The sequence below is a fragment of the Desmodus rotundus genome, chromosome X (genome assembly GCF_022682495.2).
Source record: "Desmodus rotundus isolate HL8 chromosome X, HLdesRot8A.1, whole genome shotgun sequence".
NCBI lineage: Eukaryota > Metazoa > Chordata > Mammalia > Chiroptera > Phyllostomidae > Desmodus > Desmodus rotundus.
Genome location: NC_071400.1, coordinates 63,153,578 through 63,171,667, shown reverse-complemented (window position 1 = coordinate 63,171,667; position 18,090 = coordinate 63,153,578). Strand labels below are relative to the sequence as shown.

Genomic DNA, 18,090 nt, shown 5'->3' with positions numbered 1-18,090 from the left:
TCTGCAAACAGTGACAGCTTTACTTCCTCCTTCCCAATTTGGGTGCCTTTTATTTCATTTCCTTGTCTGATCACTGTGGCTGGAGCTTCCAATATTATATTATATAGAAGTAGTGAAAGTGGACACCCAGTCTTACGCCCGATCTTAGGGGGAAGGATTTAGTTTTTGCCCATTGAGTGTGATGTTGGCTGTAGGTTTCTCGTGTATAGCGTTTATTATGTTGAGGTATGTTCCATCTACTCCTACTTTGTTGAATTTTTTTTTCAATTATGAGTCAGTACTGTCCTTTATCAAATGTTTTTTCCGCATCTATTGATATGATCATGTGGTTTTTGTCTTTCATATTGTTTATGTGATGTATTACATTTATTGATTTGCATATATTGTACCATCCTTGCATCCCTGGGATGAATCCCCCTTGATTATGGTGTATGATCTTTTTAACGTATTGCTGGATCCAGTTTGCCAATATTTTATTGAGCATTTTAGCATGTATGTTTATCAGAGATATTGGCCTGTAGTTTTCTTTCTTTGTAGTGTCTTTATATGGTTTTGTAATTAGGATAATACTGGCCTCATAAAAGAAGTTTGTGAGTCTTCTTCTTGGATTTTTTGGAATAGTTTGAGAAGAATAGGAGTCAGCTCTTCCTTAAATGTTTGGTAAAATTCTCTTGTGAATCTGTCCGGCCCAGAGCTTTTGTATGCTGGAGTTTTTTCATTACTGCTTTAATTTCACTACCTGATATAGATCTATTCAGGCTTTCTGGTTCTTCTTGACTCAGTAGTGGAGGATTGTTATGTTTCTAGAAATTTGTCCATTTTGCCCCTGTTTTGAAATTTCTTGGCATATAGTTTTTCGTAGTAATTTCTTATGATCTTTTGTATTTCTGTTGTCACTTCTTTCATTTCTGATTTTATTTATTTGGGTCCTCTCTCCTTTTTTTCTTGATGATTCTGGTAAGGTTTGTCAATTTTGTTTATCTTTCAAAGAACCAGCTCCTGGATTTATTGAGCCTTTGAATTGTTCTTTTAATCTCTATGTCATTTAATTTTGCTCTAATCTTGATTATTTCCTTCCTTCTACTCACTCTGGGCTTTGTTTGTTGTTGTTGTTGTTCCTCTAGTTTTTGTAGATGTAGCATTAGGCCATTTATTTGAAATTTTTAAATTGTTTTTAGGTAGACCTATATTGTAAATTATTTTTTGGTCTTGAAGATCTACCAATTGATGGCAATGGAGTATTAAAGTTCCCTACTCTGATTGCATTACTGTTAATTTCCCCCTTTATGTCCATCAATATTTGCTTTACATATTAAATGTTTCTATGTTGGGTGCATTAATGCTTACAATGGTTATTTCCTGTTGTTTAATTAATCCCTGTTTCAATGTGTAATGATCTACTTTGTCTCTTGTTTTAAATAGCCTTTGTTTTAAAGTCTATTTTGCCTGACATGAGTATTGTTACCTCGGGTTTTTTGTTGTTGTTGTTTTATTTGTATAAAATACCTTTTTCTATCCTTTTACTTTCAGTCCGTGTGTGTTTTTTCTGATGTGAGTGTCTTACAGACAGCATATATATGGGTCTTGTTTTTCTTATCCATTCAGCTACTCTGTGTTTTTGATTGGAGCATTTAATCCATTTACTTTTTTTTGTAATTGAAGCTTTTTATTATGGGATATGCACAGCACTATTATTGTTATTAAGACAATTCTACATCATGCAACTCTTTATTCTGGAAGCTATACAGTTCTGTGCTGTAATCAAGATATTTATACAAACTGACACTTTGGGATTTGTTTGGCCCGTTAAGCTAGATATCATTGAAGAGTGACGTACACATCATTAGTAAGCATGGGGTCTTCATTTATTCCACTTGTGCTCCCTTTGGCAGACAGCTGTTATGTTTTACTTTAGTACCATATTGTGGATGCCAGAGAACTTACATTTGCCAAGGAATAATCTCCTGAGATGCAATGTCATAAAGTAGAATGGTGTAGTCTAACTCAATGAAGTCATCATTTCTTTGCACTTGCTTGACAGTTTGAATTTTTACCATTTTATACCATGTGTTTTCAGTAGAATTCTGCCATATTGTATAACCACAGGCAACCAAGGCTAAATGCCAAACTGGCTTCATTTCTGGAGATGTTTCCAAAACTGTCTGGAATGTTTTGTGCTTCCAGTGGTTCCTTCATGGATTTGAGTTTTTGATAAACTGTGTTATCTTCTTCATCTGGATTCTTTCCAATTTCCCCTTCAAACATGAAGTGGACTTCGGGTGCAGTATCTTGTCCCACTGGCGGGTAAAGTACTTCAGCTGTGCAGTTCACTGTCACTTGTTTTTGGATAATTCTTCCACAGAACACTTAAGGCAATACTTATGTCCTCATCCTGGGTTATCCTCCATGTTGGCTTGTTGGACTGTCTGCACCAGAAACACCTTGTTGGGGGTCCCCTGCTGGTTGTTCATGCAGCTCTCCACCACTGAGGCCACACTGGGGGCTGGGTAGTGGGTTGGTGGGATTTCTATTCTTGGTGAGTGGCAGCTCCACTCTGCTCCAGCCTAACCAACACCATGAGTGTGCCTCTGGCCTGTCCACAGTCTGATGCAGGGTTGCTGTGCTGGGTCATCCATTTATTTTTAAAGTGTTCATTGACAGGTACATGTGTATTGTTATTTTACTCTTTATAATTTTTCTTTTTTAATATTTTATTGATTATGCTATTACAGTTGTCCCATGTTTTTCTCCCCTTTATTCCCCTCCGCCCTACTCCCCTTCTGCCCACCAGCATTCCCCCCCCGCCTTAGTTCATGTCCATGGGTCATACATATAAGTTCTTTGGCTTCTCCCTTTCCTGTAGTATTCTTAACCTCCCCCTGTCTATTTTGTACTTACCATTTATGCTTCTTATTCCCTGTGCCTCTTCCCCCATTCTCCTCCTCCCCCTCCCTGCTGATAACGCTCCATGTGATCTCCATTTCTATGATTATGTTCCTGTCTAGTTGTTTGCTTAGTTTGTTTTTGTTTTAGGTTCAGTTGTTGATAGTTGTGAGTTTGTTGTCATTTTACTGTTTATAATTTTGATCTTCTTTTTCTTAGATAAGTCCCTTTAAAATTTCATATAATAAGGGCTTGGTGATGATGAACTCCTTTAACTTGACCTTATCTGGGTAGCACTTTATCTGCCCTTCCATTCTAAATGATCGTTTTGCTGGATACAGTAATCTTGGATGTAGGTCCTTCCCTTTCACAACTTTGAATATTTCTTTCCTGCCCATTCTTGCCTGTAAGGTGTCTTTTGAGAAATCAGCTGATAGTATTATGGGCACTCCTTTGTAGGTAACTGTGTCCTTTTCTCTTGCTGCTTTTAAGATTCTGTCTTTCTCTTTAATCTTGGGTAATGTAATTATGATGTGCCTTGCTGTGTGCTTCCTTGGGTCCAACTTCCTTGGGACTCTCTGAGCTTCCTGGTCTTCCTGGAAGTCTGTTTCCCTTGCCAGGTTAGGGAAGTTCTCCTTCATTGTGTTTTCAAATAAGTTTTCCATTTCTTGCTCTTCCTCTTCTTCTGGCACCCCTATGATTCAGATGGTGGAACGTTCAAAGTTGTCCTGGAGGCTCCTAAGCCTCTCCTTATTTTTTTGAATTCTTGTTTCATCATTCTCTTCTGTTTGAATGCCCATTTCTTCCTTCTGCTCCAAATCGTTGATTTGAGTAATGGTTTACTTCCCTTCACTGTTGGTTCTGTGTATATTTTTCTTCATTTCACTTTTCATAGCCTTCACTTCTTTGTCTATTTTGCGACCATATGCTACCATTTCAGTGAGTATGATGATTACCAGTGTTTTGAACTCTGCATCTGATAGGTTGCCTATCTCTTCACTGCTTAGTTCTATTTTTGGAGCTTTGATCTGTTGTTTCATTTGGGCCATATTTTTTTGTCTTGGTGTGCCTGTTATGTAGTAAGGGTCAGAGCTTTAGGTATTGACCATGGCTGGGCAACCCTCTTCGCTGCGTTTTGGTGCTATATGTGGAGGCATAGTCCAAGAGGGAACAATGCCATTTTCTCTGCTCTACTCTGGCTTTCTGTCACTTTCTCCTCTACTCACAAGCAAATTGGTCCCTTTTGGTGCTGATTCCTGGGTGGGTGGTCCTTTGTATGTTCTAGGACCCTGTGGTACTTTGCAATGAACTCCCCTGTGAAGCTGGGAGTTTCTTCCTCCACCACAACCCCCCGAGGTTCTTACAGGCAGAAGTTTTAAGGCTTTGTTTCCCCATGCTGGAACCCTGGATTTCCCAGTCTGTCTCACTCCCCAGTTGTTCCTTCCCATTTATCCACACACAAAGGTGGGACTGCCCAGTCTGCTATCCTCCACCTCGCGGGCCTGGTCCTCCAGTCACCACCTTTCTGTAAGTCCTCTCCACCCTGGCTTCCCATCTTCTCCTGTCCTACTAGTCTGAATGAATGTTTTTTCTTTAACTTCTTCGTTGTTGGACTTCCATACAGTCCAATTTTCTGGCAGTTCTGGTTATTTTTTGTTTTTCAATTTGTTGTGCTTCTTTTGGTTGTGTGAGGTGGCAAAGTGTATCTACTTACACCTCCATCTTGGTCAGAAGTCTATAATGTTTCTCTCTTCTTCTTATAGAAGTCCCTTTAACATTTTTTATATTGGTTCTGACACTTCTTGAGAGGGAGTCTGGTGCAGGTCAGTGTCAGATGCAGCTTGTAACCAGACTTGGGCTACCTGTCTGGAGCTCCAAGCAATCCACAGTTTATGGCTGCCTCTGTTGTGTCTGAGTTCATGTGGGACATCTCCAGCTGTGTACAAAGGTTGCTTCCACTAGCTCCAAGCCTGGAGTCAGGTCAACAAAAGGCTGAACGCACCCCGAGATCTGCCTCCACCTGTCAGCTGCTCTGCCATCCCCTGAGGCTGCCTGTTTTCCTTGAGAGCCTTCCAGAACAATTCTTTACAGTCGGCCCAGACTGGTTGCAGCCTGCAGTCTCCTCCAGAAGGCATGAGCTCAACAGCAAAGGGCCACTGGAATTCACAAGGGCAGGGATAGTGAATCTCCTGTGGGGAAAGGGTGTTAGTTAAGTGTGTATGGGAGTGAAATGGCCCCTGCTCCAGTGCCAAACAACTCAGTCTCTCCTAGAGCAGTCTCCCATAATCCCCAAGACTGTCCTGATCTCCTGAAGTGCTAAGAAAGATCATGCCATGGGCCTAAACAGGGTACAACCAGCAGACTTTTCTGCAAGGCAGGAGCTCAGCAGGTTGGAGCCACATAGAGTCAAAAAGAGGAGGCTAGTAGATCTCCTGTTTGTGTGGCACTGTCGAGTTGCACAGGATGGGGGTGAATGGCCCCTGCTCCAGAGCCACACAACTCAGTCTCTTCCCAAGTCTCTGACAATTCCTGAGACCTCCAGGATCTCTTCAAATGCTCTACAAGGAAGAGTACACTGTGGGCCCCATATGGGTGCAGCCAGCTGAATTTTTTGCAGGGTGTGAGCTTGGCAGGGCAAGGTGACCAGGAGCCAAAAGGTCAGGGTTAGTGCACTCCCTCAGGGTAGTGCTGTATGGATAAAAGTGCTTGACCCAGGGAAGATGGTGTCTGTTGTCAGTGTGTGGTAGAAATTAAGCATAGGGACCTTGGTAGCTGACCCTCTAGTTCTCGCCTCAAGACCACACAGCCCAGTTTTTCTCTGTATAGCCTTAATTATCTCTGAGTCATCTTCCATTTGCTAGAGCCCCATGTGAGTAGTTGATAAGAAGAGTTTTTGCATTGACCCTTTAAGAGGATGCCTGGGTTTCTTTTTTTTTTTTTTTTTTTTTTTTTTTTTTAAATATATTTATTGATTATGCTATTACAGTTGTCCCATTCCCCCCCCACTCCACTCCATCCTGCCCACCCCCCTCCCTCCCACATTCCCCCCCCATAGTTCATGTCCATGGGTCATACTTATAAGTTCTTTGGCTTCTACATTTCCTACACTATTTTTACCCTCCCCCTGTCTATTTTCCACCTATCATCTATGCTACTTATTCTCTGTACCTTTACCCCCCTCTCCCCCTCCCACTCCCTTATTGACAACCCTCATGTTCTAGTTGTTTGCCTAGTTTGCTCTCGTTTTTGTTTTATGTGTGGTCGTTAATAACTGTGAGTTTGGTGTCATTTTTACTGTTCCTATTTTTGATCTTTTTCTTAGGTAACTCCCTTTAACATTTCATATAATAAGGGCTTGGTGATGATGAGCCTCTTCAACTTGACCTTATCTGAGAAGCACTTTATCCTCCCTTCCATTCTAAATGATAGCTTTGCTGGATACAGTAATCTTGGACGTAGGTCCTTGCGTTTAATCTTGGGTAATGTAATTATGATGTGTCTTGTTGTGTTCCTCCTTGGGTCCAGCTTCTTTGGGACTCTCTGAGCTTCCTGGACTTCCCGGAAGTCTATTTCCTTTGCCAGATCGGGGAAGTTCTCCATTATTTGTTCAAATAAGTTTTCAATTTTTTGTTCTTCCTCTTCTCCTTCTGGCACCCCTATAATTCGGATGTTGGAACGTTTCAAGGTGTCCTGGAGGTTCCTAAGCCTCTCCTCATTTTTCCAAGTTCTTGTTTCTTCATTCTTTTCTGGTTGAATGTTTGTTTCTTCCTTCTGATCCATACCATTGATTTGAGTCCCAGTTTCCTTCTCATCACTATTGGTTCCCTGTACATTTTCCTTTGTTTCTGTTAGCATAGGCTTCATTTTTTCATCTGTTTTTCGAATAGATTCAACCAAGTCTGTGAGCATATTGATAACCAGTGCTTTGAACTGTGCATCCGATAGGTTGGCTATCTCTTCCTCGCTTAGTTGTATTTTTTCTGGAGCTTTGAAGTGTTCTGTCATTTGGGCCATTTTTTTTGTTTGTTTGTCTTGGCGCGTCTGTTACTTTAAGGGGCGGAGCCTTAGGTGTTCACTGGGGCGGGGTAATGCTGGTCGCTGTGCTGTGACGCTGTACGTGGGGGCGGGGCTGAGAGGGAGCAATGGCGCCCGCTTCACTCTCCTCCGGATTTCAGTCTTTCACTCCGCTACCCACAATCAAACTGGGCCCCTCTGGTGCTGGTTCCCGAGTAAGTGGGCCTGTGCACACTCTAGGCCCCTGTGGGTCTCTCCAACAACCTCTCCCGTGAGGCTGGGAGTCTCTCCTGCCGCCCCAACCCCCAGGGGCGCTTTCAATCAGAGGTTTGAGGCTTTATTTCCCCGAGCTGGAGCCCTGGGTTGCACAGCGGTCTGCTTCTCTGCCCGCCGTTCGTCCGGTTTATCTGTGGGTGAATGTGGTGCCGCAATGTGCTATCCGCCACTCTGCCTGCCCCACTCTCCGCCACTCTGAGTCCGGCCCTCTGGGTTTATCTGTGCAAATGTGGGACCGCAGGGTCTGCTAGTGCTCGGACTGCCTGCGCCATTTGTCCCACACTCCGCCAGTCTCAGTCCCGCCACAGCCACGCGAGTCCTCTCCACCCCGGTGCCCGCCTCCGCCCCTCCTACCAGTCTGGATGAATGATTATTTTCTGTTTCCTTGGTGTTGGTCCCCCTTGCTGTTCGATTCTCTGTCAGTTCTGGTTGTGCGAGGAGGCGCAGTGTGTCTACCTACGCCGCCATCTTGGTTCTCCCCGATGCCTGGGTTTCTAGCAGACTCTTGTCTCTCCGTGGCAGACAGAATCCCTGCTTATTTTCACAATCGGTTATTATGTGGGCTTCTCTTCCTGGCTCTGGTTCTCTGGTGTTGTGGGCTGGAGATCTCAGTTTTGGGTTGAGAAACCCTGCTTTTCAGGGGGACCTGTGCAGTTGATATATCTCTTTGTATTTTCAACCACCACTTGTGGGTGCGGAGCCAGCCATTTTTGCATCTCTGCCTTTCCTACTAGTCTGTATGTGGCTTTTTCTGTGGATCCTTGGTTATAAAAGTTCTGTTCAGCTAGTCTTCAGTTGGTTATTCTGGTCGATTGATTTATAATTTTGTTATAATTGTGGTTTGGCACTAGGAGGAGATTAATGTAGCTTCCACCTACTCTGGCACCATATTGGATCCTTTTTTAGAATACACAATATTCCTAAGTGCACATTCTGGAATATGTCATTTTTAAATCATTTTAGAAATGCACATTAAAATTACAAGATACAGTACACACCTATTAAAATGTTCTAGAAAAACAAAACCCAATAAACCACAGTTCACAATACTAAGTGCTGGTGAGGATACAAAACAAGAGAAACTCTCATATATCACTCATGTGAATACAAAATTTATTGCCACTATGGCGAGTAGTTTGGGAGATTCAAATATATTTTGAGATAAACTTGCCCTGTAAGCTAGAAATGTTATTTCTAAGATATTTTTTCCAATAGAAAACAAAACTTAAATTCACACAAAAATTTGTAAAGGAATGTTTTTGTTGACTTTGTTCATAATCACCAATTAAAAGTAAACAACTCAAATGTACTTCAACTTATGATTAATGATTAAATAATAGTACATTCATCCACTGGAATGACAGGTATTTATCCTATAAAAATGAAAACTCATGTTCACATGAAAAATCTGTACACAAATATAGCAGGTTTATTTATAATTGCCAAAACCTGGATATAACTCCAATGTCTTTCAATTGGTGAATAAATAAATAAACTGTAATACAACCATACAATAGAATACTATTCAATATAAAAAAGAAACAAACTACTGATACATACAGCAACATTGATAAATATTCAATGTGTCATGCTAAAAGAAAAAGTACATATTCTTTAAGGTATGTACTACATTATTAAAAGGATAAATACCATATTATTCCAAACATATGACTTTGTGGAAAAGCCAGTGTTACCAAAAAATGGATCTGTCATTGTTAGGACTTGGGAGGGGTGAAAGAGTTGACCACAAAAGGGCAATACAAGAGAATTTTTTTAATGTGATGGAATTGTTCTGTATCTTTCTTTTGTTTTGAGTTACATTACCATGTGTATTTATCAAAGTTATAAAAATTATAGACTAAAAATAGCAACTTTTACTTAGTTCAAATAAAGTAAGTGAATAAAAAGCACTTATGAACAACTTTATGCTTGTAGAACTGGCAACTTCAATGAAATGATACAATTTCTTAAAAAAAATACAACTTACCAAAAACAGACAGAAGATTAAAATAAAAGTATGAATAATTCTTTATATGTTAAATAGATTGAATGTTTAACTAAATCCTTTTTTTTCCAAGAAAACAGATGTAGGTGTATACACTGGCAATATCTTTAAAACATTTAAGAAAAATTTATTCACCTATATTATGTAAACTCTTTCTGATAATACAATGAAGGTGAAACATTTTCCAAATTGTTTTATAAGGTCAGATTTACTGATACCAAAACATGAGAAGGACACTACAAGTGAAGAAAATATAGGTTATTAACTTTCCTGAACATGCAAAATTATAAATAAACTACTTGCAAGTTGAACAATCCCATGACATATGGAAATACATCATGACCAAGAGAATTTCATTTCAAGAATTCAAGTTAAGGAAACAATCAACAGAGTGAAGAGACAACATACAAAAGCAACAAAATATTTACAAACCTTATGGGATTAATATCTAAAATGTACAAAGAACTCCCACAACGCAACAGTAAAAAACCCCTAATAACCCAATTAAAGACCAAATAAGTTGGTCTTTAATTAAATTGGTCTAAAAGATTGAATAGACTTTTTTCCAAAGTAGACATCAAATGACTAATAGACATATGAACAAATGCTCAATATCACTAGCCATCAGGGAAACACAAATCAAAATCACAATGAGATATTACCTCACACTTATCAGGCTGGCTATTATACACACACAAAAAAGACAAATGTTCCTGGCTGGTGTGGTTCAGTGGATTGGGTGCTGGCCTGAGAATCAAAGGGTCGCTAATTCAATTCCCAGTCTTGGGTGCATGCTTGGGTTGCAGGCTGTATCCCCGGTGGGGGGCATGAGAGAGGCAACCACACATTGATGTTTCTCTCCCTCTCTTTCTTGTTCCCTTCCCCTCTCCAAAAGTAAATAAATAAAATCTTAAAAAAAGACAAATGCAGGTTAAGATGCAGAGAAATTGAAACCCTTGCACAGTTGTTGGGAATGCAAAATTGTCACAGTGGGCACAGGTAATCAGCATCTTGGTGATTGTGGACAAAGAATTGAACTGGAGTTCTGGCCAAGATGGAGGCATAGGTAGAAACCCTTCACTTCCTTGCACAACCAAAAGGAGGAATATAACCAATCTAAAAACAATGAGAAGTGCCAGAAAATCAATCAAACTGCATGGAACTCCGACAATCAAGGAATTAAAGAAACAGTCAACCAGACCATAGGAGGGAGATGGGCAGATGGGTGGACAGAGAGAACCCACGGCAAGGCAGAGGACCATGCGGGAGGAACTGGCTGAATGGGAAAGTGAGACTCAGAGCTGACTGTGGCCCCTCTGCCACAGTGGAAGAAACTCCCAGTCTCACACAAGAGTTTGCTGGAAAGTGGGGCTAGAGCCCAGCAAGCAAGCTGTATTGTTCCTTCTGAGATCCCTCCCCGACAGACAGCACCACAACACAGCAAAGAGGGTTTTCCCTGGAGAATACTTAAAGCCCCAACCCTTTGCAACTTAACAGGTGCATCGAGACATAGAAATATGGCCCAAATGAAATAACAGAGCAAAACTCCAGAGAAAGAGCTAAGCAATGAAGAGATAGCCAACCTGTCTGATGTGGAATTTAAAACACTGGTAATCAAGATGCTCACAGAACTGACTGACCTTGGTCGAAAAGTGAAAGAACAAATGAAGACTATACACAAAGTGAAATAAAGCAAAATATTCAGGGAACCAAGAGTGACAGGAAGGAGACCAGGACTCAAAGCAACAATTTGGAACAAAAGGAAGAAATAAACATCCAACTGGAACAGAATGAAGAAATAAGAATTCAAAACAAATGAGGAGAGGCTTAGGAACCTCTGGGATAACTTTAAACATTCCAATATCTGAATATAGGGGTTCCAGAAGGAGAAGAACAACTTCAAGAAATTGAAAACTTATTTGAACAAATAATGAAGAAAAATTTCCCCAATCTGGTGCAGGAAATAGACTTCCAGGAAGTCCAGGAAGCCCAGAGAGTCCCAAAGAAGTTGGACCCAAAGAGGAATACACCAAGGCACATCATCATTAAATTACCCATGATTAAAGAGATGAAGAGAATCTTAAAAGTGGCAAGAGGAAAGGAGAGAGTTACCTACAAAAGAGTGCCCGTAAGACTATCAGCTGATTTCTCAAAAGAAACTTTACAGGCAAAAAGGGGCTGGAAAGAAGTATTTGAAGTCATGACAGGCAAGGATGTACATAGAAGATGACTCTATCCAGCAAAGCTATCATTTAGAATGGAAGGGCAGATAAAGTGCTTCCCAGATAAGGTCAAGTTAAAGGAGTTCATCATCACCAAGCCCTTATTATATGAAATGTTGAAGGGACTTATCTAAGAAATTGAAGATCAAAAACTATGAACAGTTAAATGACAACAAAATCACAACTAGCAACAAATGAACTTAAAAACAACAACAAAAACAAATAGTAAGCAAACAACTAGAAGAGGAACAGAATCAGAGAAATGGAGATCACATGGAGGGTTTTCAGTGGGGAGGGGGAAGGGAAGAATAAGGGGGGAAAGGTACAGGGAATAAGAAGTGTAATTGGTAGGAATAAAATAGATGGGGAGAGGTTAAGAATGATATAAGAAACAGAGAAGTTAAAGAACTTATATGTAGAGCCCATGAACATGAACTAAGGGGGTGAATGCTGGAGGGATGGGGGGTGTTGGATGGAGGGTGGATAAAGGGGGAAAGTTGGGAAAACTGTAATAGCATAACCAATGAAATATACTTAAAGAATTGAACTGAACACACAGAGTTTATAGCAGAAAGAGAGAGAGCAGATTTATTAAGTGATAGTGCACTCTACAGAACATGATAGTAGGCCAACTCCAAGCAGAGATTGACCTCAGGGGCTGGAAGGATTCTATTCTTATAGGGCGGATCTTTCCTGGTTAGTTTGGCGGGCTTTCATTGCACATGTACAAGTAGTTGTATTACTTTAAAGCTACTGCTCATGTGGTTTCCCATGATTTTCCTTGAGTGACCACTGGAGAAGGGAGTCACACAATGTTAATTTATTATAATGCTATTATAATGAAGCAGGGGTCATGTAGCATCTTCTGCGCAGGTGCATTTATGAGTCACCATGAGTCAGCACTTTTCCAGAAAGTGTAAACAACTGGTCTTAGAACAGGGTCGACAGGGTCCTGTACCGATGTCCTTTATCTTAGCCTTGGGGCACCTCCAGAGTTTCCTTCTTCCTATCTCCGGCCTCAAAATTGTGCAGCTGCTATGAAAAACTGCATGAAGATTGCTAAAAAATTAAAAATAGAACTGCCATTTAATCCAGCAATTCCATTACTGGGTATATATCTGAAGGAAACAAAATCATTACCTTGAAGAAATATCTACACTGTCACGTTCATTGCAACACTATTCATAATAACCAGATGAATGGATTAAAAATGTATATATGCACAATGGAATACTATTCAGCCTTAAAAAAGAAGGAAGTTTTTTTTAAAAAATGTATTTATTGATTATGCTATTACAGTTGTCCCATTTCCCACACCCCTCACTCCATTCCCTCCTGCCCACCCCCTCCCTCCCACATTTCCCCCCTATAGTTCATGTCCATGGGTCATACTTATAAGTTCTTTGGCTTCTACATTTCCTACACTATTCTTACCCTCCCCCTGTCTATTTTCCACCTATCATCTATGCTACTTATTCTCTGTACCTTTTGCCCCCTCTCCCCCTCCCAATCCCCTATTGATAACCCTCCATGTGATCTCCATTTCTGTGGTTCCGTTTCTGTTGTAGTTGTTTGCTTAGTTTTCTTTTGTTTTGGTTTTAGGTGTGGTTGTTAATAACTGTGAGTTTGCTGTCATTTTTACTGTTCCTATTTTTTATCTTCTTTTTCTTAGTTAAGTCCCTTTAACATTTCATATAATAAGGGCTTGGTGATGATGAACTTCTTTAACTTGACCTTATCTGAGAAGCACTTTATCTTCCCTTCCATTCTAAATGATAGTTTTGCTGGATACAGTAATCTTGGATGTAGGTCCTTGCCTTTCATGACTTGGAATACTTCTTGCCAGCCCCTTCTTGCCTGTAAGGTCTCTTTGGAGAAATCAGCTGACAGTCTTATGGGAACCCCTTTGTAGGCAACTGTCTCCTTTTCTCTTGCTGCTTCTAAGATTATCTCCTTCTGCTTAATCTTGGGTAATGTAGTTATGATGTGCCTTGGTGTGTTCCTCCTTGGGTCCAGCTTCTTTGGGACTCTTTGAGCTTCCTGGACTTCCTGGAAGTCTATTTCCTTTGCCAGATTAGGGAAGTTCTCCTTCATTATTTGTTTAAATAAGTTTTCAATTTTTGTTCTTCCTCTTCTCCTTCTGGCACCCCTATAATTCAGATGTTGGAATGTTTCAAGATGTCCTGGAGGTTCCTAAGCCTCTCCTCATTTTTCCAAATTCTTGTTTCTTCATTCTTTTCTGGTTGGATGTTTCTTTCTTCCTTCTGGTCCACACCGTTGATTTGAGTCCCAGTTTCCTTTGCATCACTATTGGTTCCCTGTACATTTTCCTTTGTTTCTCTTAGCATAGGCTTCATTTCTTCATCTGCTTTTCGAACAGATTCAACCAATTCTGTGAGCGTCTTGATAACCAGTGTTTTGAACTGTGCATCCGATAGGTTGGCTATCTCTTCCTCGCTTAGTTGTATTTTTTCTGGAGCTTTGAAGTGTTCTGTCATTTGGGCCATTTTTTTTTGTCTTGGCGCGTCTGTTACTTAAAGGGGCGGAGCTTTAGGTGTTCCCCGGGGTGGGGTAACGCTGGTCGCTGCGCTGTGACTATGTATGTGGGGGAGAGGCCAAGAGGGAGCAATGGCGCTCGCTTCACTCTCCTCCGGATTTCAGTCTTTCACTCCGCTACCCACAATCAAACTGGGCCCCTCTGGTGCTGGTTCCCGAGTAAGTGGGCCTGTGCACACTCTAGGCCCCTGTGGGTCTCTCCAACAACCTCTCCTGTGAGGCTGGGAGTCTCTCCTGCTGCCGCCCCAACCCCCACGGGTGTTTTCAATCAGAGGTTTGAGGCTTTATTTCCCGGCGCTGGAGCCCTGGGATATGCGGACTGCTTCGCTCCTTGCCGTTTGTCTGGTTTATCTGTGCGCGAATGTGGGGCCGCGGGGTGCTACCTGCCACTCTGACTGCCCCGTTCTCCGCCACTCTGAGTCCGGCCCTCTCGGCCTATCTGCGAGAATGTGGGGCCGCAGGGTCTGCTAGTGGTCAGACTGCCTGCCCCGTTGTCCCACACTCCGCCAGTCTAGGTCCCGCCACAGCAACTCGAGTCCTCTCCTCCCCGGTGCCCATCTCCACCCCTCCTACTGGTCTGGATGAATGTTTATTTTTTATTTCCTTGGCGTCGGACTTCCTTGCTGTTCGATTTTCCATCAGCTCTGGTTGTGCGAGGAGGCTCAGTGTCGCCACCTACGCCACCATCGCCATCTTGGTTCTCAGCCAAGAAGGTAGTTTTGAAACATGTGACAACATGGATGAAGCTTGTGTGGACATTATGCTATTGAAATAAGCCAATCATAGACAAATCCTGCATGATTTCACTTATATAAGATATATAAAATAGCCAAAATCAAAATCAGAGAGTGGAATGGTCGTTGATAAGGGAAAAGGGTAGGGGGAACTGTGGAGTTACTAATCAAAGGGCATAAAGTGGGAGAACCAAGATGGCGGCGTAGGTAGACACACTGCGCCTCCTCGCACAACCAGAACTGACAGAGAATCGAACAGCAAGGGGGACCAACACCAAGGAAATAGAAAATAAACATTCATCCAGACTGGTAGGAGGGGCGGAGACGGGCACCGGGGTGGAGAGGACTCGCTTGGCTGTGGCGGGACTGAGACTGGCGGAGTGTGGGACAAATGGCGCAGGCAGTCTGAGCACTAGCAGACCCTGCGGCCCCACATTTGCACAGATAAACCCAGAGGGCCGGACTCAGAGTGGCGGAGAACGGGGCAGGCAGAGCGGCGGGTAGCACCCCGTGGCACCACATTCGCCCACAGATAAACCGGACGAACGGCGGGGAGCGAAGCAGACCGCGCAACCCAGGGCTCTAGCTCAGGGAAATAAAGCCTCAAACCTCTGATTGAAAACGCCCGTGGGGGTTGGGGCGGCAGCAGGAGAGACTCCCGGCCTCACAGGAGAGGTTGTTGGAGAGACCCACAGGGGCCTAGAGTGTGCACAGGCCCACTTACTCGGGAACCAGCACCAGAGTGGCCCAGTTTGATTGTGGGTAGCGGAGTGAAAGATTGAAAGCCGGAGGAGAGTGAGGCGGGCACCATTGCTCCCACTCGGCCCCTCCCCCATGTACAGCGTCACAGCGCTGCGACCAGCATTACCCCGCCCTGGTGAACACCTAAGGCTCCGCCCCTTAAAGTAACAGACGCGCCAAGACCAAAAAAAAAAAAAAAAAAAAATGGCCCAAATGACAGAACACTTCAAAGCTCCAGAAAAAATACAACTAAGCGAGGAAGAGATAGCCAACCTATCAGATGCACAGTTCAAAGCACTGGTTATCAATATGCTCACAGACTTGGTTGAATCTATTCGAAAAACAGATGAAAAAATGAAGCCTATGCTAACAGAAACAAAGGAAAATGTACAGGGAACCAATAGTGATGAGATAGAAACTGGGACTCAAATCAATGGTGTGGACCAGAAGGAAGAAACAAACATCCAACCAGAAAAGAATGAAGAAACAAGAATTTGGAAAAATGGGGAGAGGCTTAGGAACCTCCAGGACATCTTGAAACGTTCCAACATCCGAATTATAGGGGTGCCAGAAGGAGAAGAGGAAGAACAAAAAACTGAAAACTTATTTGAACAAATAATGAAGGAGAACTTCCCTAATCTGGCAAAGGAAATAGACTTCCCAGAAGTCCAGGAAGCTCAGAGAGTCCCAAAGAAGCTGGACCCAAGGAGGAACACACCAAGGCACATCATAATTACATTACCCAAGATGAAACGCAAGGACCTACATCCAAGATTACTGTATCCAGCAAACCTATCACTTAGAATGGAAGGGAAGATAAAGTGCTTCTCAGATAAGGTCAAGTTAAAGAAGTTCATCATCACCAAGCCCTTATTATATGAAATGTTAAAGGGAGTTACCTAAGAAAAAGAAGATCAAAAATAGGAACAGTAAAAATGACAGCAAACTCACAGTTATTAATGGCCACACATAAAACAAAAACGAGAGCAAACTAGGCAAACAACTAGAACATGAGGGTTGTCAATAAGGGAGTGGGAGGGGGAGAGGGGGGTAAAGGTAGAGAGAATAAGTAGCATAGATGATAGGTGGAAAATAGACAGGGGGAGGGTAAGAATAGTGTAGGAAATGTAGAAGCCAAAGAACTTAGAAGTATGGCCCATGGACATGAACTATAGGGGGGGAAGGTGGGAGGGAGGGGGTGGGCAGGATGGAGTGGAGTGGGGGGGGAAATGGGACAACTGTAATAGCATAATCAATAAATATATTTTAAAAAAAAAGGCATAAAGTTTCAGTTAAGCAAGATTAATAAGCTGTAGAGATCCGAGTTGTACAACATTGTAGCTATAGTCAACAACAATGTATTGCAAACTTACAAGTTTGTTAAAAGGATAGATCTCATGTTAAGTGTTCCTAACACAGTAAAATAAAAATAATCTTTATTCTGTGGTTAGACTGTAGGTTGTGTGATTTCATTCACAGATATGGGGATTATTTCTCTATCTGTTTTCTTCCTGAGATTTCTCACTGACACTACATCATACCCAGGCTACTTTTTATGGTTCCACTGACCAGAAAGACAGCAGAGTTTCCATCAGAGTTTTAGCTACCTGTACTGCTCCAATCCATGACTGGGACACACTGTCATTATAAGGCTGAGAAAGAAAAATATTCTGGGTAAGTTACCCTTGTGCAGGTCATTTGTCTATGTTTTAACTATCCTCCACTGTGTGCCTGCTTTTAGTTACTTCACAGAGACCTCAGGTAGAATTATTTATCTTCTAAAATTTTTGTTCAGGGGAGATCTCCAATATGGCAGCCAAGGCAAACATGGCTCACCTCCTCTCACAACCACATCAAAATTACAACCAAACTATAGAACAACCATCACTCAGAACCAGCAGAAATGAAGTTGAATGGAGGTCCTGCAATCACGGAATTAAAGAAGAAACCACATCCATTCAGACAGGTAGGATGAATGGAGACGTGGAATGGCTGGTCCCACATCCATGTGTGGAAGATAAAGATAAGGTAGGATATCTCAGGAACGAGGTTCCCAGCCCCATACCAGGCACCACATCCCAGGGATCCAGTACCAGGAAGATAAGTCCCCAAAACTTCTGGCTGCAAAAAGCAGTGGAGAACGAGCCGGTGGAAGAAACTGCTGGATTCCCAGGCAGCTCCTCTTTAAGGGCCTGCACATAGACTTACTCAGACCCACTCCAGTTGAGCTCTAGCCCCAAGGCAGCAGATTGAAAAGTATCGCTGGCATACAGGGAGAAACTGAAGTTTCTGGCATCAGGGCAAAAGCTGAGGGATAGCTTTCTCAAGATAGATCTGCTGGCAGGGACCATTGCTCCTCTTATGAGTCCTCCCCATATACAGCCACAGAGCATATTTGGGCACCATATTTGAGACTCCATCAACCTGGCTCACACTGTTTGCCCCACCCTGGTGATGCCTTGAGACTCTGCCCTACCCAACTTACAGGACCACCCAAGTAATTAACAGTGGCTTTTCTATATGAATGACTTGTCTTGGCTCATGATTCTAATTTTCCTAAATCCTCTCAAACAAGCAGCAGCTGGCCTCAGCAAGCCCCGGTACCTTGCTAAGTGGCGTCAGGTCTGGCACTACCAGTAGCTGGCCTTGGTTCACCATG

General features: G+C 42.3%; 1 pseudogene; it reads right to left on the bottom strand.

Annotated features, from left to right (window-relative positions):
* Positions 1-1,865: 1,865 nt before the first annotated feature.
* The window catches only part of LOC112308185 (latexin pseudogene), a 22,816-nt pseudogene continuing 6,591 nt past the window's right edge, over positions 1,866-18,090 (bottom strand).